Raw genomic sequence first — 21,610 nt, 5'->3', positions numbered from 1 at the left:
GGGTTGTTTGCTGTGCAGTGATAGCACCCACCGACCCCTGCTGAGGCCAGGCCCCCACTGCCCTCGGTGTTGTACAAGCAAGGCCAAAGTGACAGTCTGTTGCSCTCAAAAAGCATGCTGCTTAAAAATAAACAAGAAATAGAAATAAAGGGGCTTTTTTCAAATTTGAGGAGAAGGCTAGCAGTGGGTGGAAGAGCAGAATGGCTTTGGAGTTCTGCTTCCTAGAGCACTGTTTTCATGCAGCTTCTGGCGCTGGCAACACAACAGGGCAGGTGGAGCACAGAGGAGGGGAAGAACTGCTGCACCTCTGTCTTGGAYAGGAGCTTTGCTTGTTGATTACAGACAGATTGGTGCTCCTTGCCAGTGCTGAAAGCTTGAACCCTGAAAGCTTTCACAGTATGTGGACCTGAGCCCAAGTCAATGGAGAGATTCGTACCGTCTTTTGTGGCTTGAGTCAAATCCTCAAAGGCATAGGAGGGTAGATCAATTGTGGATGCCAAAGGACAGGCTCTTCTAGTCACCTTTAGATGCCTTCTTAAAAGAGGCCAGTTCTCTAAGGAGGGTTTAATGAGATGAGCAGGAGCTCATCATCTCCTGGGGTGGGACCTAGATTCACCCAGTCCTTGTTGGCCAGATCTTTCAGTCATATATATATATATAGAGAGAGAGAGAGGCTTGTAGCCTCCCACGGGGGTCCAAGCTGCTACTAGAGGTACCTGTCTTTTCCATTAGGGCTAGGGGCATAGAAGCAGGTTTTAAAGCCAAATTGCGTATGTCTTGGGCTTGAGACCCAGTGAGAACATTTAGACCTCCAATCTAAGAGACGTAGTAGGAAAGAATATCTAAAAGACACAGTGTCATTTCCATTAYTGTTTTAGCTACTGCCCAAGATCTGGAATTAAAGAATTAAGGATGAGGGCCCAGAGATCTATCAGTTTGTGAAGCTTTTAGCTATTGTGGAAACTCCGKTTCTCAGGTGTGTGCTATCAGGCCATAGCTAAGCTGGCCATGTTATTCTCAGCTGCTGGCTCCTCTATCTTTCCAGCTCTGTATCACAGAGAGGTCTGAGTCAGGGCAGCAATCAAACTGCCAGGGAAAACTTTTCATAGTGATAGCTGCAGTTCTCTTCCATCTGCAAAGCCAAAAATGGAGAGAGACCAGTGGCTTAAAAAAAAAAATGAAACCCCACAGTGATGATGATAATCCCCAATTCCCTCATAGTCACTCTCATCTCACCCCACCCTTTGTTTTCTTCTCCAGGAGGAAAATGTTTCCCCAGCAGTGCTGGCATCCTTAGCAGGACAGATTCAGTGGAGGAGTTGTGCTGGGGGGGGGGTCAGGGAGAGAGATAGCATTGTGGGCTGGGATGGGACACTGGGCTTTCTTTCAGTACAGTGAGTTCAGGTCGTTACTCAGCCAGAGTTTTTTCCATGTGACCTTAAGCTTGTCTTTCATACTCCCGTCTGCCTCAGTTTTCCAACAGTTAAGTGGAATAATATTTTTCTCTTCAGCTGTTTGGTTTGTAAGTCCTTCATGCAGAAGCTGTTTCTCCCTGTGCTCTTGTACAGCACCTAACTCACCTGACCTTGCTCTGTCTGCTCCAGTGCTATTCCTTTTAATGAGAGCGCGCGGATGCGTGTCTTCCAGTCTCTGCTCAGGGTCAGCCAGTCCCTCCCCCTTTGGATTTTCAGTCAGAACAATTGTGCCAGGCTCAAGAAGGTAGGATTTGGCTCTAAATTGTTCATGCTGTCAAGTTGCAAAGCCAGGCACGTGTTGTACCAAGCAGAGTATGAAGCGTTCCTGGACTGCATGCAAATCCATTGCCAGAGCTGTAGGGGAGTACAGCAAGCGCTCCAACGTAAGGCAAAAGGACGGCGTTGCTGCACAGCACGAATTAGCCAGGCACATAGGCAGAAAATGTGGGGCGGTCCCTGCTCGGAGAGGGAGATTGCTGGAGGTTGTATGTCAGCCTACAGCATGTCTTGGGACACTGTGTGTACATTCAGCAGCTGGGTCCCTCTGGACCGCTGGGCTCTCAGTAACAGAGCTGGACATCAGACTCGGAACAGGTGTTGTGAATTTTGCTGGTTATTTATTTATTTATTTTACAAGCAAGGCAAGACCATCTGGTCTGTTAACTTCTTTGTCTCTGAAGTCATTAATGATTTCCACTTGCCAGGAAATRGAAAATATTTCTGCAGTGTAGAATGTATAAGGCAAACAAATAATATATACATACATGCAGGACAACAGACCAGACCAGTGTGTAGGATTTTATAAAACTTCACCGCGCGGTAGGTTCCAGAGGTTTTGCCTTAGGAAGCTGCACAGCTGTTTCAAGCTGCTGAGCACTCGGGGAGATGATCTGTGTTTGCATGACAAAGGCAAAAACAGCATAGTCTCTGCATTACCCCTGTCTTTGTATGCCATGCCGGGGTGCCTTCCAGCTCACTATCTCAGATCGGGGGCAGGACTGCCTGTGCCTGCCTGCGGCCACGAGCTGTATAGGCACGGGGAGTGTTATCATGCCGTTCAGACCCACCTCTGATCTGGAGAACGTGATGTTTTGGGCGGCAGCCCAAAAAACCAAATGAAGGCCTGCTAAAGCCAGTGGGAACCTTTCCATGAAATGCTCAAGGGTTTGCCTTGGATTTCATGTGCTCTCTGCAAATCTGACCCCAAGCCAGTGGAATGACTCTGTTTTTGGGATACTTACACTGTCCCTTTGAGGAGGATCCTGGAGATTGGCAAGAGATGTCCTCCGGACAGGAAGCAGGGCCCTAGTATGCCGTGGAGCACGTGCGGTCCTTTGGACTTAATCATGCCTTAGTCTGTTCTAATTTTTCACCGTTACTGAAACAAACCATTTTCACATCATAGGAGAGTTTTTATGTTACCAGATTAAAAAACATTCAGAATTATCAGAATAGCTTTCTTTCATAATACTGTTTTTTTTTTAAACCAATTTGTTAATGTATTTCAACAATGTGTAATTTTTATTTAATTGACCTTATTCCATCACTTACTCCAATAGTGTGAGAATTTACAGACTTTACAGAATTTTCACACACTCATTATTTCATGAATCCATGTAGCCTGGCATGTAAGAACTTGTAGTAATTTATTTCTTCTGGCTGCTAGTTTCTCCAGATCCCAGCCATTTGTAACAACAGGCCTTGTMAAGTCCCATCAGGAGCAACCACTCTGTCCCTTTGTTTAAAACTTGGCYGTGTCCTTGAGGAAACGGAACTCTTCCTCCCTCTCTTGAACCTTGTGGTGTCTTCAGCTATAACATCACAGATCAATCAGTATATTCCTGCTTAAAATTATTTAAAATAATTTTCTCAACAGCTTCATCCCATCCTGAATTTTTATTATCTGAGGGTTATCCCAAGAGTAATGATTAATATGTGCATCTTTTGGATTTGCTCGGTGTTAGTGGTCCACCACAATTATTCCAAACTTAAAAGCCAATCTGGGGAGTAATAAAATACTTAATCAGACCGTTGTAGTTTGATGGTCCTCTTCAGGTAGATAAGAGYATCTTTGAACCATATGTATGGCTTCTACTCTAGTTCATCCAAAGGATAGCCTCATTTTATTGCCAGCCAATGTTTCTACTCGATCTAAATGAAACTGGGTGAAACAGCGAGGACTGTGCAACAGAAGGGTAGGGCCTGTKGTGTGTACCGTACGCCCAAGGAGGAATCTGGTGCAGTCGAGTCTGGCTTGAAACACAGACTGCACCTCTGCCCATCTGGAGATGTGCCCACAGTCCCAAGTGAGGACCCAGAGGGTGTGCTCGTCCATATGCTACTCCGTAGGTGCACAGCATGACCCCTACTTTAGATACATGCAGATGGTGGTTGGAGACAGACTCCTCTGTGACATGATTAGTTTGGGACTGCAGATTTCAAAGGGTCTTAATAGCCTCTTAAACAGCTATTCCCTGTTCCAGGAAATCTATGTCAGGCTTTCCTGGTGTGAATTCTAGGTTCCCATATGCTGGGGATCCAGGAGGCTGGCGACATTGCAGGCTGACAGTTATGCTTTGGGATGGCTTGGCTTTGTCCAGGAATGTTAAATGCTGAGAGAGTAAAAGATCTTAGGAAAAGGTTTGCCTTTAATAATGTTTACAGGATGAGCAATACGGTCCAGTCTGCAGCCTTTCATCATGTTGCAGTCACCCAGGCTTAAAATAAACAGGCTGTTAAGATAACTGGGTAGCATACAGCTTTGCAATGGTCTGCTTCATTCAGTCCTCACCTGCCAAATGTTCAGGCCAGAGTCAGCTCCTTTCTTCATGTATTTTGCAGCATTCTGTGAGCTTTCTAGGAAAATAAAGTTTCCCATGAGAAGGAGCTGCATCCAGATATAGTTATAACTCCTGCACTGACAGCACCATTGATATGGTATTCAGAGCAAATCCATAGAAGCAGGATACTGTTAGTAAAACTAAAAGAGTAAATAAATAAAAATTTAAATAAAACTTCTGGTCTCTTTAGAGCTCCTGTTCAAAGCCCAAGGGAAAAAAAATAATTTATCCTGCTTAGAGCCCTAGTATTAACTTTGGAGATTGTGCTTYGAGCTGGAAAGAGCTATGTCATGCTTGTGGATTGCAGAAAATCATTTCTCTGCATCTTTTCAGTGCTCCCAAATATATCCAGGGACAATTATTGTTTTTGATATACTTTCCATCAAAAGAAAAGAAAACCAAAACTATTTTATTTAAATGCTTGGTGTTCTTTTTTAGATTTGTAACAGTATTTTGACATGTCAGTAGCAGAATCATTTGTAACATGAGATGAGCTTGGTATTGTTTGCCATGTAATACGGGCTTAAATTGAACAGTGTTATAGAAGGCTATRGTAGTATCAACCTTCATATTCAGGCAGCAGGAAAATTCAGTGAATTTAGAAGAATTTAAATTGGTGAAAATTGTTTCTTCCTGAAATGTGTCTGGTTTCACCTGACAGCCTTTTGAGAGAAAATACAGATATCTTGTCTGGCACGCGTGACTTCGTAGCAGGRTAGATTTGTCAATCAATACATAAGTCTTAGACATTTCTTTTTTTGTTATTTCTAAGGTTYATACGTTACGTCTGAATGGAGTCCAAGGTATTTAATCCTCTCTGTGGGCCCACGACAGAGAGAGATGCTTTTCACGGCCTGGAACCAGTCAGCGATAGCTTCGCATCCAGGAACAGCCTGAAAGTTTGGGGGACCCAGCTGAAGGATTCGGCAGAATCGAGGAGGTGAGGTCTGCCTGCATGGTAGCTCTCRGGGGTGCAGTGTGAGAGCTAGCCAGCTCCTGGTTTGCAAATGGARCTTCTAATCAGTTGTCTGCAATAATGCAGTTGAAACAACTAGACCGAGCTGTGGTCAAGCAGTTCTTGCAGTGCTGCAGCAGTGTTGAATTGACTTCATCTTGCTGTCTTTTAAACTGTTCTCACATAACTAAAATACTCAAACAAGTAACAATAATGTTCGATATTTCATTTGCCTTTGGCTAGAAGTCAGCCAGATTACAATCCTCATGAGCTTCCTATGGCATTTGATTTTTCTATTTTTTTTTGCCCCCTTAGGAAAGGAAAAAAAGATAACTGTGCATTTACATGACAGGAAGATTAATACTGATCAGATTTTGAGGGCAAAGCCTCACAGAAATGAGGCATCATGCCAGGGTTAGTTGCTGGTGTAAGCCAAGTAAGCCATTGCCTGGAGCAGCAGATTGTGGAACCAGTCGAAATGACCATGAGCTGTTTGTCTGACCAAAGAAGCTGCTGGTGGCACAGAGGGGAAGACATGGGCTGTGAGAAGTGACAGCTACAGATGGAAAAATGGCAGAGTATGGTTGCTTCAACTCGTACTATTCCCTGAGGCAAGGAAGGAAATTGAACAAAAAAAGAGTTTGTGTTGAGTCATAAACTTTTTATTTTCAAAGTTTTAGTTTGGTCCCCAAAGTCGTACTGTTTCCGAACTTTTGAATTTTAGACTGTATCTTTAGTACACCTTTATTTTGTCTCAGGAGGGACATAATTTACGCTGAAATACGGAGGACGGAACAGTGCTAATCACTGTTCAGTGACCCTGAAATAATTTGAGTGGGCAGGAGCCATTCCAGGGAGAGAGATCTTAATCCTAACCCCAGACCCAGTGGCATATGTCCTAGGAGAAACATTTCCTCTATGCTCCGTGGATGTTAATAGACATAGAAATGTTTCTTTTGAGTGTCCTCCAGGCTTTGAAATCTCAGCCTTCCTCAGGAAAATGAAGTCTCTTGAATCTCCCTAGAATGTGTTGAAGGCCTTCTAGCTTAATGTGTATGTATTTTTGYACATTCCCTGCAGCTGGGCCACAATTTATCTTGTTTAGCCATAGACATCTAGAAATCAGGCATGTAGTCTAAGCTTGTACACCCTCCTACAGCCAGTGGAGGAGGTGTTACCTTCGGGAGGTGTGTCATGCTGGATTGAGTGGTCCTGTTGAAGTACCTGTCTCTCTCCATCCAGGGAGGTCAGATGTGCAGCTCCCAATAGATCCCAGACTTTTAGACACCTGGTTGCAAGTGAGATGTAGGAGTCCCTTCATCTTTCCCTGCAAGACATTGAAAAGTTCTTTTGTACATCTTTAGATCTGATATTTTTTCCAACTCCTTGTTTTATCAAATGACGAATAGTGGCAGACTGGTYGTTTAAATAATCGGTGAGGTTTTGGAGAAAAATTGAGACTCCAGTCCTTGTAGTCTCCAACCGAAATAATTTTTACTGTCAGAAGTTTGGGAAGCTTGCCCATTATATTTGGCAGTGGGTAGGACTTGACCCTCTGGGCTGGGTTCCCCTCTTYTGTGCGGCTGTCATCAGCTGTAATCTCTGTTCAGATCTGTGCCACCAAGCTGCGCATCTGCCTTTGTTAATGCAGAGAACTGCACACAAAGGAGGTCATCTCTACTCAACAGCAGTGACCTGTCACTGTCCCCTCAAGGCAACGTGTTGTGGGGAGCCATTTACTGCTGCTATATCTACTTGTTTACACTAAGGTGGGAAACCAGAGGCAAGAAAGCTGATCGTGGCCATTAGTTTTATTTAACATGGCCCACCCAAGGCTGTGGTTTATTCTCTCTTGTCATTCATTAGTCCTGAGCTGCTTGTTGGTGCAAGGATTGCCAGCAGTGATGGAGAGACCTGCTCCGCTTTTGGCAGTGACATTTTTCACATAGCCACAAACCCAGAGCACTCCTGTAATGCCCACTGCTCCCTTCTGCATCCTGCTCCACAGCTGTGGTGCTGCCCGGTCCCAGTGTCTAGATGTGACCCTGTCGGCAGCAGAAGCTGCTTGCAGGTTTTTCAGGCCTCCAGCAAGGTTATCCAGAAATGAGAGAACTCTAGGAGAAAAATGTGCCTCACCAGGTAAATGCTGGAGGATTTGGCTTTGTTTCAAAGTCTTGGATCTAATTGAAATATTTCAACAGTGGACATGGGCACTGGGTCAACTGTGTGGCCCTTGAGCCTTAGAAGCCTTGCAAAATATATGTTGTGTGCAGGCTTCGGTGTGCCTTGAAGCCTCTAACCCACTATTTCCATGGAACTTGAAATTATAATTTCTGTCAAGGGAGATTTAATTAAGAGAAGTCTGCAGTGTTCTTCAGGGATAAAAAGGAGCATATTGGGAAACCTGAACTGGCAGCAGCCTGTTGAATGTCCAGTAAATATTTGCAAGCAGGAAGACAGCACATTGGATGTATTCTCTGGGGAGTCTCTCCTTTCTTTTCTATGCATTGGCTCTATGCCTTTTACTAGCAATTTCCAGTGCAGTCATCCTGGTTATGTTCYTGTCTAGTCCCTCCCTTAGCTATTGGATGTGATCCTCAGACTGGCAGAATAAAAACCTCATACTGGTTTGGCTCGGAGCCTAGCTGGTCACCATTCCCAGGCTTCCCCCAACCACTTATGCATCCATGGATGCCTGCAGCTCTTTTGGACTCATGAGCAGCATCGTGACCTCCCCAGCTCCAGGTGGCCTCCAAGTCTTCCCAGTGAGTCATGGCCTGCAGTGGTAGGGGCCTTTTCTTCTAAAAGGCTCCCAAGAGAACCGAACATGTTGCAAAGAGGGCATTCAGAAAATGCTGTAATCTTCATCTAAAAGTAAAAAATAGCTGTGGATTTTGCATCCCTGTGGGAACAGCTGGTTCAAATATACATCCCTCTCACCTATCTTCAGGTGGACTGACTAACCGTGTGCAGCTGCTTCTCTCAATAGGCTAGAGATGGAGTCCTCATGCCTGGCGTAGGTGGCATTTAGGTTCTAGGATTCTTGTAGGTTGCTGTATCACCTCAACTTCTCTTTCCAAAGGAGTTTGGTGCATTCACCTAGCTTGTCATTAGACTGTATTTCTGAACAGTGATTTGACACATTAAAGGTTCARTCTGGCACAATATACAGGGAAATAAAGAGCGTTAGGAGCTTCCTTAGGCTCCTTTTAGGTTCCTGATCTTACTGAGAAAGAGCCAGTGCTGGACTGGGTGCACAGGGAATGAGCAACTATGACACTGGGCATCCCTAGTCCCTCTCTGGTGGAAGCATGGATATAGGCTTCCCTAGTCTATGAACTGCCAGGTCTGGAATTCTTTTAGTACCCTACAAAATCTTCCAGTTTTAGCTGAGTTTTGAATCAAGCCCAAAATTGCAAATATAGTCACCTCCTGTGGGTCTTTTCACTAACAAGGCAGGTTAAAGTGGCTCTTCTTCCCTGGTACTTCTGTGGGATGGGAGCTTCTGAGAAGCTGGCTTGTACTTTAATTAAAGTRCAAGAATAGAAAAAGTCATGTAAAGCTTCTTAAGGCTTTAAGCCACACAAAATCCTTTCTTTGGGTGTATATGAATGATGCTTACAGGTTTTGGTGAATGGTGTATGTGTGTCTGAAGGCAAAGTGGCTTTAAAAATCAACTCTACAATGCTGAGTGAGAATGGGCTACTTTTAATGAACAAAGACATTTCTCTCATAGTTTTTCGTATTTCTGTGACTACACATTCCTRTTTACTTAAAGTACAGCCCTCAGCACAGTCATTACATCATGAAGTTAATATCTCCCTATGGGAAAAGAAACACTTTTTAGGAAAAAAATAAAAAAAAAGGAAAAAGGAGGAAGTGTTTGAAGAAGTTTAGAAAACCTCAGATTCCTCTCGGGTCCCCAGCTGTACTGTATGTTGTCCTAACTGAACACCGGATATTTCCACTCTGCATATTAATGCACTCAAGGAGGAATAAAAGCAGCTATCTTGAGTGCGTTTTGGGCCAAGTGTGTATGTCCTACCTCAAAACAGCCCTGATTCCTAAAGTTACAGCCTCCTCCTTATGGGTGTGGGGCTGAATGCTAGCTTTCCAGAGCTCATTATGGCTGTTTGCCCATCAGCAAGTCAACTGATGGACAAGTCTTCAGATGCTTTATAGCTCCAGTGGCCTGGAAGGCACATCCTCTGCAGGACTGTTTCTGATGATGCAGTGATTTTTCCTTCTCTGTTGAGGGGAAGAAGAGCAGCACTTCTCTGATGCTTTCTGTGGAAGTGTGTCCTGCCACATTGGCAGGTGGCCAAAAGCCAACGGCCTTGGGGCAGCCCTGGGTGGCAATTAATCCTATGCAATAGGAAAGGACTGCCAGACCTAATGCTCCTTGGGGTTGGTTTGTTGGTCCAATGCTGGCTGGGCCCAGCCCTTAGCATTGAAGCCAGGTTTTGGTGAGTCACATCCGTAGATGGAAACCCTTGTCACAGTCCCCCTTTCCTCATGTTCGTGATGAAACTCTGCACAGGGTTGGGACTGCGGAGCAGAGCGGGACCTTCTGCTTCAGTACCTTTAGCCTTGACAGCTGACTGGGGGGCTCTGCAAGGTTGGGTGCTTCTGTCTCAACCTTGCAGTAGCGTCACTGCAGAAGTATTTTACTTCTTTACTTCACTTCTACAAAGCAGATGAGTAATTAAATGAAGAGCTAGCAAAACTGATCTGATGTCTCATAGATGAAGTGAAGCTGCAAGAGCCTGGGCTGGCCCGGACTGGTCACTTCATGCACGTGGTTTACCTGGTTCATAAATCTGTTTGCACTGTGAGCTGCTGCAGTAGTCAATCAAACACATCCCCATTCTTRTGTTATTTGCTGTCCCTCAGACTTCAGTGGGATGAGTTCTTGTCTGCTGCCTTGTCTGAGGACCAGTTCTGTCTGTATAAACCCTGTGTTCTRCAGTCATTCGCTTAAATGGTATCTATTATCCAGCTAAAAACAAAGCGATGTAAATTAATATTTAATGAGTGATGCAAAGCAGTATTTCTCACACATTGGTGATACTTGCTCACCCTAACTATGAAGAAAATAGAGTGGCAGTTGTAAGGACTGATTCAGGAACACTGTAAGAACAGATTTTGCCTGGAGACTGTTCCTGCCACCTTTGATCTTCAGCAAAGAACGGAAAATGGAATGTCAGGCAGAAAATGCAAGATGATTTTTTTTGAAAGCATATGTATTCTGCATTTCTGTGAGTACTCAGATACCTTGTCCTCATACAGTTTTTCCTTCAATGGCTTTGAACCATTTTTTCCATTGACTTGAGCAGCAAGAACTTGATTTGATTTTAGGCAAAGAAACAAAACGGTTTGGAAAAAAATACTGAAACGGAAAGTGATAAAATGCAGCATTACTTGCGTGTAGGATTCCGTTTCTTGGAATTCAAGTGATTTGTAGGTTCAGTTGCAAGATTGTCAGCATTTGCTTTATTGTTTGATGATTCGCTTCTGAAAATATTTGAATTCAGTGGAGATAATTGAAAGCCAGAAACTGCAGAAACATTACCATTGAAACCAGCCAACTCAAAGGAAAGAAAAAATGTTTGGGGAGAATGACACACCTGTGGTTCAGGGCTCAAGAAGTGCAAATTTGATCCCTGGATTTGCCAGGGACTTTTTGAGAGATTTTTGGTATATAACAACACTGAGGGTTAAGAGAGACTCTGAGATGACCTGGACCAAAGCAGTCCAGAACAGGATTTCATTTGTCTGGAACAAGACTGAAATGTAGCTCAAGTTCCTCATCCAATGTGCAGCCTTTCTCCAAAGGGTTTATGCCTCATTTCAGGCTTGTCTCTACTAACGGGCAATAGAAAGGTGAGCGGGAGAGCATCTGAGTTTGGGAATGGAGAGTTGTGATGGTGTTGTGATGAACATATGTTCTGCTAAGCTCCAAACACAGAGCAGAGWCAGAATCAAGGGTTGGGTGGGGAGAGCTGAATTCGTACCTGGGAGCTCAGCTAATGTTTTTTTAGGCATGAGATGGGTGATTACTACAGGGTAGGTGCTGTGTAGGCATGATTATAAAGCAAATTCTAAGGATCTACAGGGCTTTGCTTTTCTTCTCTCCTCCTCCCATGCCTGCTTTACATATTCCAAATGGGAAGATTCATGCTTCACTAGTATTTTTTCTCTATTTAGGTTGAAGACAAGGGCAAAGGCTGTCTCTTATTGTTCAAATAAACAGTATTTGCCACGTAGTAGGACCTATCTTTGATTAAAAGTCTACAGGATGTGATTACCTRGTGTCAAGTGTGGAGGAGGAGGCTGTAGTGTCATGTCCCAGTGTTTTCTGATGAAAAAGCCCCATCATGATACATAGACATTCACTAGCATTTGACCCCCGGTTAAAATGTTTCAGCAGGCTGTCCTCTGAGCAACCGTCACTGACTGCAAAGGAGACAGCAAGATCAGCTGCTTAAAAGTACTGCAAGATTAAAAGTTCTGTGAACAACAGAACGTATTGCAAAAAAGCAAAATGCCACCTCGCTTCCTAAAATGGAAATATCGCAAAACATTGTTCYCAGTGTAGGACTACCTCAGGGGAAAGATCAAGAAGCAGACAGTAGCATCTGCAGTATGCCCCTCACCACTGCAGGCCTCCATAATGCTCGAGGGAAAGAGAGGAATGTTATTTACCATAGATCCCGTGACCTCATGATCTCATGGCAAATAACCAGGGAACTTACACCCTACAAAATTCCCTTAATTTAACTGTTGCTGCCAGTAAATCAACYTCAACCTAAATAATATATCTTTCTTCAAAAGAAGCTACTGTTCTCTGGCACCCAACTTCAGCTCYTTAAACAGCCCCTGCTGACGTCACTCTGGTATTCCCTAGGGCTTAACAAATGTATCTGCCATGGTTTCAGCACGCCTATGCCTAGATCCTCATCTTCAGGCCTATCTTAAACCCTCTGGAGGAGGCAACTGTGCAGCTTGTGAGCTGTGGCCTCTTACACTCATGAGAAGACATTTGAAGTGGGAACTTGGAAAGTCTCGTACTGGGAGTTTATTTGCACAGTTTAACAGCATGCCCTGTATGAGGTCTCTTCTTAAATTGCTGAGGACAGTTGAGGAGCCATCTCTGTTAGACGGGGAAAATGGTTGATGGGTGACAGTAGAGGAAAACTGAATGTACTGTGGGACTTCTCATCCCAGAGGTGGTCCATCAACAGCCAGAGCAGTAGCTCAGAGAAGCTAACTTTCCTTTCTCCTCAAGGTACAAAGTTGCAGATGTTTCTATGTTTTGCTTTAATCACTCTGGCCATTTTTACCTCTTCTCTGAGGGTTTGAGCAGCCTTACCTACCTATAACCTGAGGTGTCTGTCATGTTCTGCTATCACAGTTTTGATCTCTTATTTTTTCCTTAGCTGATTGAGGCAAGGTGTTATGGAGGTATTTACTGAGATGATGTTGAGCTAGATAYAGTATTTGGTTAGCAGTAGCTCTAGATACTAGTTCCTTATGAAAWTCCTCACAGTTTAGCTATTTGACCTATCCAAGTTCTTATTTTGTTGTCTTATTTCCACATTCATTCCACCATTAAGACTTTGCCCTCACCTCTCCAGAAGTTTTTTCTTCCACACATTTTCTTCCTCAAACCTCCTTGACGGTATGTGCCAACCTGTCATCTTGGCCTTCACAGGGCCATCCACARGTAGACTTTTCTCTTACATGATGCATCATGTGGAGTTTTACTGTTTGTTCCTGCAGTCTAGCTCAGCACSCTGTTTTATATTTATTCATCACACCAGTTCTCAGCCTTCCTGTGGCTTGCTTTGTCTCAGCCACCTCTTACTTCTGGAATTGCACCCTCTGTGATCCATGGCTCAGTGGAGATCTTCAAAAGAAGCAGCTCACTGCAATCTCAGTACAGGCAACAGCCATKGACTACAGGGAGCAGATTTTATTCATGCTACCACCACTCTTCACCTTCTGCTCTGCTCTATGTCTGCAGATCCATTGTGTCTTGCTGCCCATCGTTTTAGATCGTAATTCACTTGAGTGGATTTATTCCCTCTTCTTTGCTCACATGGTTTATATTGTTCCTTATGTGCCTTGCCACAGGGTTCCTCTTTCTTATGAACTCTTCTCCACTGCCTGCCATTTACGTGTCCTGCATTTTGTCTGAGCCCTACCATGCTTCTSTGCTGCTGTGAACCAGATAACTGATAACACAGGACAGGACAGTGACTCTGTTTAAGAGCAGTAGCTTCCTAACAGAATGATCAGGCACTTGGGTGAAGGTCTGAGACASAGCAGCAATATTTTTCAGCCCTTGGTCTTGCAACCGTGGCGTGGGAGGCTTGACTAAGAAGAAATGTGCAGCTACAGTTGCGGTTGTCCTCCAACTTCTTCATGAGCCCGTGAGTGGCAGGAGCATAAAATCAGTAAGCTCAAGTGTATCATTGTAACTTAAGGCAGTGATACAGTGAACTGATCCAACCTTGATTTTGGTGGTTCGTCTAAGCATCCTTGGAAAAGAAAAACATGCCAAAACCCCCGTTTTCGGGAGCTGACGTAAGACTCTACTTCTGCCCTCACATCTACATGCCCCCAGGTACACCAGCACACACACACAYGCAAATCAGGGAAGAGTTTCTTACCTATTCAGCCTTTTTTGTGCTAAATGAAAATGTTCACTCAAGCCCTGGGTGTTTCTATCTTATTCTATGCCTGTTTCGAGAATACCTTGGAAAGCTCACATGAAGAGCCTTGCTTAGCTGCCRTGAAGAAGGCATGCACAAAAGTGAGCTGGAGAATGAGTGAAAATGAGCAATAAACAGCTCTCACCATGTCTTGGTTGCTTTTGATGAAACRCTTGTAACTTCCAGGTTGGACTGCTGCTAAGAGGGGAAAAAAGCAGAAGCTGTGACAATGTCAGGAGATGTCAGGAGAAATAGGAAGAACACAATTGCTTTGACATTATTGTGACACTTTGTTTTTGTACCAAGGATCATGACTGGGGACATTTGTTCCTGATTACTTGAGTCTATGGATGAACACGTGTGTATGCATGTACTTATAGRTACAGGATTTCTTTTCAGCAGAAGGAAGGGATGAAATCTTTCCCTGATCCATGTAATGGACGTCTGCAGGCATGTCCTTCAGCACAACGCACCAGCCAAGGACCTACAAGAACTTRGTGCTAGTGCCCTGACAAGGACAGCACCGCACTGCGGGGTTGTGCATGCCGCTGGCTGAAGGATAGGCCTACCCCAGGAGCTCATCTGAATTGCCAAGGAGCCTTCCCATGAACTCTGATAGATTTTATCAATTAAAGGTCAGTGGGAGCTTTTCCACTAATTTCTCAGGTCGTTGGGTCATGTCCTAACACAYGGGGGCTGTCAGGATTGCAACACGGGGACTTGGGGGGCTATCCCAACCAGATGGAGGGGTCCTACATCACTGCTGGGATGTTTGTAGATCCCCCTTCCTCTGCAAGAGTGGAGGAGTGAGGTTTAGTGTTGGGAGGCCTGAAATTTGGCTCCCTTTGCTCAGCAGCAGGCTTCACTCCATGAGCCCTAACTGCAGCTCCTTGGAGAAAATGGCTTAAATAGCATCATCRGTCTAACTAGAATTTCTGCTATAAAACCAAGGGAAGCATCAAACAGTTTTTCTTTTTCTTTTCTTTCTCTTTCTTTTTTTCAGGAACAGGAAAAAAGAAGAGAGTGAAAACCTTAGAAGCCACTAAGATTTCACACAAATTGCAGAGCTGCCCAGTTTTCACATATAGCTGCCAGTCCCAAGGTCTGCCCTGAAATCCCAGTTCACTGAGGCTCGGGAAGTCTCCAGTCCTTCTGGTTTCACAAGAAAGCTTGAACACGAACCCCCTAAAAACCACAGGAATGAGTGAGGAGAAGGCAAAACTGATTTTTCTTTTAAAAATGGGCCTTTTTACTGTAACAGCAGGATTTTCCCGAGGCTTGACTCATCTTCTTGAAAGGGCTAGGGGCTGAAGCATGGCTTCCCGAGGGACGGTGGSAAGGCTGGGGACGAGGTATCCAGCGTGGGCAGCAGGCGGCCGGTGTGGGAGGGGAAAACTTGTTTCCATTTCCTTGAGGCAGAGCTCAGCTTTCACATGTATCGAAAACACTCAATTAGGCACATGCTTCTTTCCAAAGGCCAAGCCCCAGCTTCGGTGGATGCGTGCTCACTGTGTGGGTTTTTTTTCCTCTTTGTCTGCTGGCCTAAAAGCTGACGATTTTTGGAAATGGAAGTTATTTGTTTAACTGAGGAGGCAGCCCTGCAGCTAATTCTGCTTGCCTGGACCCTTTACCTAAATTCTCCCTTTTGCCATGCCTCTCTAGCTCGTTAGCTCTGGGCTGGGATTTACTCTGTCACCTAGCTCTGGATTTKATTGTTTTCATTTCTGTCCTCCTTGGCGCTGGAGGGACCCACGCCATGACTAAACTTTTCTGGCTTCAGTGCCAGCACAATCATGTGAGAGGTTCAGAGGCTAAGGAAAAATGCTGAAGAATCATATCTGAAAAAGGAGATCTCCAGCTTTTTGCACATCAGGCTGCAGAGGAGAGCGGGCAAATTTAGGTGARATTCACACAAAGGCAAGCCAAAAAGACATCCAGCACCTTCCAGTGCAGTTCAGAAGTAGCAGTGCRACATTCAGGGCCAAACTGCTAAAACAAAAAAGAGATTTGTACTGCGATGTCTGCAAAATCTGGATTGAATATTTAATCTGTAGGAAACCCCTTAGACTGATGCATCTCTGAGCACTCAAAAGCTCATTTCTATGTTTACCTGCCYGTCAGTGCAGGGGAGAATACCTGCACCGACGCTGCGCTGCACTGCAAAGATGCACTGCAAAGAACGCTGCACCAGACACTGCAGAATTGCTGCTCATTAGTAGCTTTTGAGAGTGCCAGATAGGGCATCTTGCTCAGGAGAAAAATGAAACAACCCCCCATGCTCCATAGCAATCATATATTGCTGAAAAAAAATCCCACAGATAAACCAGCTCACAGGCTGCCAGACCTGCAGGTAAGTATGTGGGACCAAAGCGTAGAAGAGTTTTGGGGGGGCAGGATGTATCTGAGAAACATGGCTGGGCATTGAAATCTGCCCTCCTGCAGCTGCAAGCCCTGTGGGTCGTTACCCAGCAGGTAACAAGGTGATAGGGATGGCCTGGCTTGCCTGCTTGCAGCTGGGTTATGTAAGGGCAGGAAGGTGGTGGGCTTAGACTTCTGCTGAGAAGGTATGGAGAAGGTTTTCTCTGCTATTCTGGGGGGCTTCTTTGAGGATGATTTGAGCTAAGGAGTGTTCTTTCTCTTTTGATAGTGCAGCTGGGAGGCTGTTTTCATTAGAGAAACTTTCTTCTAGATAGAATTAACTGAGTTCTGGAGAAAAAAAGGGAGAAACTAGTTCTTGGTCAAGGGGAGAAGCCGTATCTTCTCTACTATTAGAAGAGATTGGTTGGCTATTGGTAGAGATAGTTGGCTATACAGGTTTTGTTCAGCTTACCTATTACTTCCTAAAACCATTTTTTTTCAGAATGGGGTGGCTCCTTTCCGATGGCAGTGACACCTGCCCTTTGCAAGCCTTTCTGCTGTGCTGCTGCAGAAACCTCTGCTCTAACCCACCAGCCTCCTGGGGCACACGGGCAAGCAGCTTCAGCCGAAAGCAAAGCTCTAAACTCAGCTTCTGCTGGAAGGTCTGGGCCCTTCGTGTGGCAGCACCCCATGAAATACAGATGTAAGGCTTCCTTTTTGAGGCAGCAATGGGCAGGCTCTGCAGGGCGGCCTGGGCTCACCAAAATGCCTGTTGTTTCTAAGTTGCCTAGATGGGCTGGGTGTTAGCTCTGAACTTCCTGCTAAGCTCTGCAAGCTGTATCCAAAAGTCTCTGTCTAGTCCAGAAACTTCCAGCTGCTTTCTAAGACATCGCAAGCTTGGGAGGCCTAAGCAGCTTCCTCAGAACTAAGATAAGATTGCTATTGATAGTGCAATCATGGAAATAAAAAAAACATGGGTCCCTTATCTCTAGAGTCACTAATGCAAAAATTACTGGCCAGTCTATTATATATAGCTTACACATGGCACTTCCACATGCCGTTCTAGGAAACCAAACTGTGCTGGAGGCACTAGTTGCTCCCCTGTACTGTAATTAGCAAAGGGAAGTATCTGAAAGCTGTCAGCAAAGCTGATTTCTTCTTTGTGATTTTTTTTTTCTTAATGAAGCTGTATTTGGCCTTGGGTATAACTTCTTTCATTGCATATGGCTTTGTCCCAGGAAAGGAATGGAGAGCTGCTGTCTGGGTGGCAGTACTGGAACACCACAGTCCTGGTGAAGAAATCCATGTGTTAAATACTGGAAGGGCAAAAAGACAGTCCTGCTCCAAAAAACCTTCAGCTTAAATCACTGTTTGTACCCTTATGATCGCCTGGCTCCGCTGGAAAAACAAAACGAAACAGAAGATTTAGTTCTTTCTCCCTGGTGATGCACCCACATTAGTTAGGATACCCTGGAGCGATAGTCCCTTTTCCCTGTGCCCTGAAAAAGGACATTAGAAAATGCCAAGGCACTGAGGCAAATGTGTCCTCACTTGCATGCAACACCCCTTTGGCCTTCCTAGGACGGCAGTCTCCTGAGCTTTTCCAAAATCCTGTTGGAAATGGCTAGAAGAACGTGTGGTACATGCTAGCAATCCCTGACTCTGGCCCAGGACATGTTGTCAGTCCTCTCTGTCTTCTCTTCATGTTTTCCTACAAAACGATGAAATGCTTGTAAAAATGCTGTCCTAGGGCTTTTTTTTTTTTTTTTTTTTCCTTAAAACCAGTTCATATCTCCCCTTCTTCCAGTGGTTTGGCTCCAGTTGAGCTCAGTGCCAAACTCAAGCTGCAGCAAACAGCCACCGCTGAAACACTGCAGAGAGTTCCGCAGCTTTGCTGAGAGAAGAAGCAAAAGTGGCTTGCAAGTGGCCAAGCATCTCTGCCTTGCGTCGTGGTCTGGTAAGCAAGTCCCAAGGGACCAAGAAAATCCATGTGGCCTGACACTCCTGGCTCATGCCCTGCATTACTGGACCACTTGTTCTCTGCTCCCAATCCTCTAAATCACAGACACTGAATATATTTAAAATAAATAAGGGAGGTTTGTTGCCCTACTTGAATGGTTGCCATACCATCAGCTATAGTTAGGTATTAAAAGCAAACCCATTTTGGTCTGCATGAGAGCAGAGAGCCTGCAAGGTGCTTGATTCTGGCAGCGGAGGCAGATAACGATGTTGCAAAAGGGATAGTGTGGGAAACGGTAGAGGTGTGTGTGCTTGGCAGTTTTACAGCCTCAAGTGAAGTGTGGGAGCTTGCTCGGAGGGTGCGATTAGGGCATTAGCGGCTGTGAGATTGCAGCCTCTAGCCTCTCCTGTGAGCAAAATGGTCTTGCTCCTTCCCCAAATATCGATGCGCAAGTGGCCCACTTCTCCATCTGTCTCCTACGCTTTGGTTTTCCTTTAGATACATACCTGATTTTGGTTCAAAATTCCTGTAGCTTTCCCAGGGCAAGCTACTTGCCCTCCTTTCTTCTCACCTACCCATCCCTTGTTGTCCTCTGTGGCCATCGAGGCACAGTATCCTGTCCTTATCGCACCTGGAGCCGTGGCTCTGGCCCCTGAGGATGCACCAAGTTAAGCTGTGCTTCAGCTATTAAGTGCATCGGGATTCGTGTAGTTGACTAATGTGACCTGATGATACTGGGTCTTCGCCAGCACCAAGTTGGTACCTGTTAGATTTTGTCATCTTTCAGTAGGATGTGTAGGTTTTGCTGGGGGAGACAGAGCCACTGGGAGAGGGACACAGGGACACTTGAAGCTCCAGATGCAAAGCGTTGCTGGCAGTGTCTTGGGCAGTTGGCATGAGCAAAGTTTGCAGACAAAATTTGCAGAGTTGTATGCCAGCAGGAAGGCAAAGAGAACCCCCTCCCCCCCCCAAAAAAAAAATTGTGAGTGACATTATTAGTTGTCCTCACTTGATGAGACAAATTGCGAAAAGCCTTAGATGAACGGCATCTCGAGGGGGAAGTTCTCATTCAGCATATAAATCAAAAGTTCACCTATTTTTTTCCCTTCTGTTTGTGCCAGTGTCTTACATCTCCTGTTTTATTTGGCAACCCTTACTAATTTGCAGAGCATTAAAGAACTGCATTAAAGAATTAGACCTTTTCCTCTGCGGGCTTTGCTCCTTGGCCTGTTGCCAGCTTCTTGCTGGGATGGGGACCAGCTACTTCTCTAAGTAACACAAACACAAAGCAAACGGTTAGCCGGTTTTTCAGTGAGCTGCCTGGCCACGCATTTTCTCCGTTCGCTGCGTGCACTCGCAGCCAGCAGGGCCCAAAGAGACAGCTCAAGGGGAGCTTATGCCAGATTTGGGGGTGCTGCCCGAGCCCCGCAGCATAGAAAGCGGCGTGGGCCATCGCGGGGGCTCCAGCACTATCAGAGAAGTTCATTCCCTTGGGCACAGGGGTATTTTAGCAGAACGAGGGCAAGGAAGTGATTTTCCCCAGAGTGTCCAAGTGCCTGCTTTATCTGACTGCCTCTGCAAGTAATTGCAGCTGTGACTAGTGTGTCTTTTTTTTTTAATTTTCCTAATGTTTTCCTCCTTGCTAGAATACAGTCAGGCTCTGTTGAGAACTTTATCGTTGCTGCCGTTTGATAGTGTAAGTGAAGATGAAGGAGCTGCTGCTGGATGTATAGAAAACGGAGATGATAAAAAGGGGACCAGACAGAGGAGTTGGGAGAAAGACTTCTGCTCTTGTTTGGGCTTTTGAGTTAAACTTGAAGCATTTCAGTGATGTTTGTCAGCTATTGCCTGGTACGTGCACAGTGAGCACCCGGCAGAGCAGCAYCTACAGGGCTCCCCAGAGATGCAAAACTGAGGAGGTGATGAGGCAGGTCCAGGTGAGATTTTAATAGCTGCACTAATAGTCCAGGAGAGCAAAACGTACCCATTGGGAACTGCTGCTTATAAATAATGCATTTTTAAGAACTTTGCAGAACTGTGTTGGGCTCTCTCATGTGCAGATATGACACTGAAGTTGGTGGGTATTTGGCTGTTGAAAGGCTATGCTGTGGGAGAAATGAAGGTATCTGTATTATCTCCATAGTCCTGCATGAAGAAATACCCTCATGCTCCTTTCTCACTGGCTTCCATGGGCCATCGCATATAGCCGACGTAGCCTGAGCAGCCGGGCTGGTTATCCAAAGCGACGTAGCTCTCTGAAGGGCCACTGACATTTCTTGCCTCCTGAGAACCCACCGCTGATGTCTCACATGGGACCCCAGAAATGGAGGCGCCAAACCCAGCAGAGTTGCAGAAGATGGGAGGTYGCCTAATCCATCCCTTCTCTCTGCAGCGGGCCCCATCCCTGCGGGAAACCTTGGCCATGTCCGCGCCTCTCGCTGCTGTGCCTGGAAAGCGCTCACTGCTTCCTCTGTTAATTTGAAGCCCTGAAACTTCTTGCATGGGAAGCTCCCAAGGGCTCAGGGAGCRTAAACCTCTACCAAAACCAGGGAATGCAAAGTGAGTTTTGTGGGCTGTTCTGCATGGGTGGGAAAGGAGCTGAGTATTTAGGGTCATAAATATGACCCCCAAGGCAACATGCCTACAGGGGAGCATTTTCAGCTGTGCCTTTTGAAGCTCCCTTGTGGTCTTCCAGCACAGCCTTGGTTTATGGACGTGCTCTTTCCTAAACAAGCCGCATCTCCAAGCTGCYGTGCGTGTTTGCGTGCTGCAGGAGTGCTCGGCAAGCTGGCTGCTGTCGTGCTTGCGAATCTCTTAACTTCCCAACCACATTCATTTTATTGCCTTTTGCTCGTGTGCCAGCTCTCTGGTTAAACAGCTCCTCTCCCTCTGTGGTGTCTCCTCCATGATAGATTCAGCCTGCAGTCAAGTTTTTGCTCTGTAGGGATTAAATCTTGCAAAATATTGAAAATCTTGCAAAAAGGCTGGCTAGGCGGGGCCAGCCGTGGTCTCTCCCCACTAAGCAATGTGTGCCACTCTGCCTTCTCGCATGCCTTGGGAAGCATAAGGGGTAGTTGGATGCATTTTGGGCTCTTCCTCCATTCCTGCAACACGCTGCTGATGCATGGCAGTCAGGTCAAGCTGGCACCGGCCATCACGGACGCCCACGCCGGGGGACGAAGGCTGCTTTGGGGGCGATGCCCCTGTGCTCCAGCAGGGACAGCTCCATGGTGCCTTTGTTGATGCTGGCACCACTAAAAGCCATGAGTCACTCCAGCAAGGGTGTAGCCATGCACTGTATTAAA

General features: G+C 45.6%; 1 long non-coding RNA gene across 3 annotated transcripts in view; it reads left to right on the top strand.

Annotated features, from left to right (window-relative positions):
* Positions 1–19,286, top strand: part of LOC146594465 (uncharacterized) — a 63,980-nt gene extending 44,694 nt beyond the window's left edge. For all 3 annotated transcript variants that reach the window (XR_014896171.1, XR_014896169.1, XR_014896170.1), the window contains 3 exons: positions 5,088–5,255; positions 14,387–14,622; positions 14,991–19,286. This is a non-coding gene — a long non-coding RNA (uncharacterized LOC146594465). The remainder of the gene's footprint in view (positions 1–5,087; positions 5,256–14,386; positions 14,623–14,990) is intronic.
* Positions 19,287–21,610: the final 2,324 nt, after the last annotated feature.

This window comes from Rhea americana, unplaced genomic scaffold (genome assembly GCF_003343005.1).
Source record: "Rhea americana isolate MKP2758 unplaced genomic scaffold, rheAme1 scaffold_259, whole genome shotgun sequence".
NCBI classification, from domain to species: domain Eukaryota; kingdom Metazoa; phylum Chordata; class Aves; order Rheiformes; family Rheidae; genus Rhea; species Rhea americana.
The sequence above is the reverse complement of the archived record's forward strand: the minus strand, read 5'-3'. Positions and strand labels throughout refer to the sequence as shown.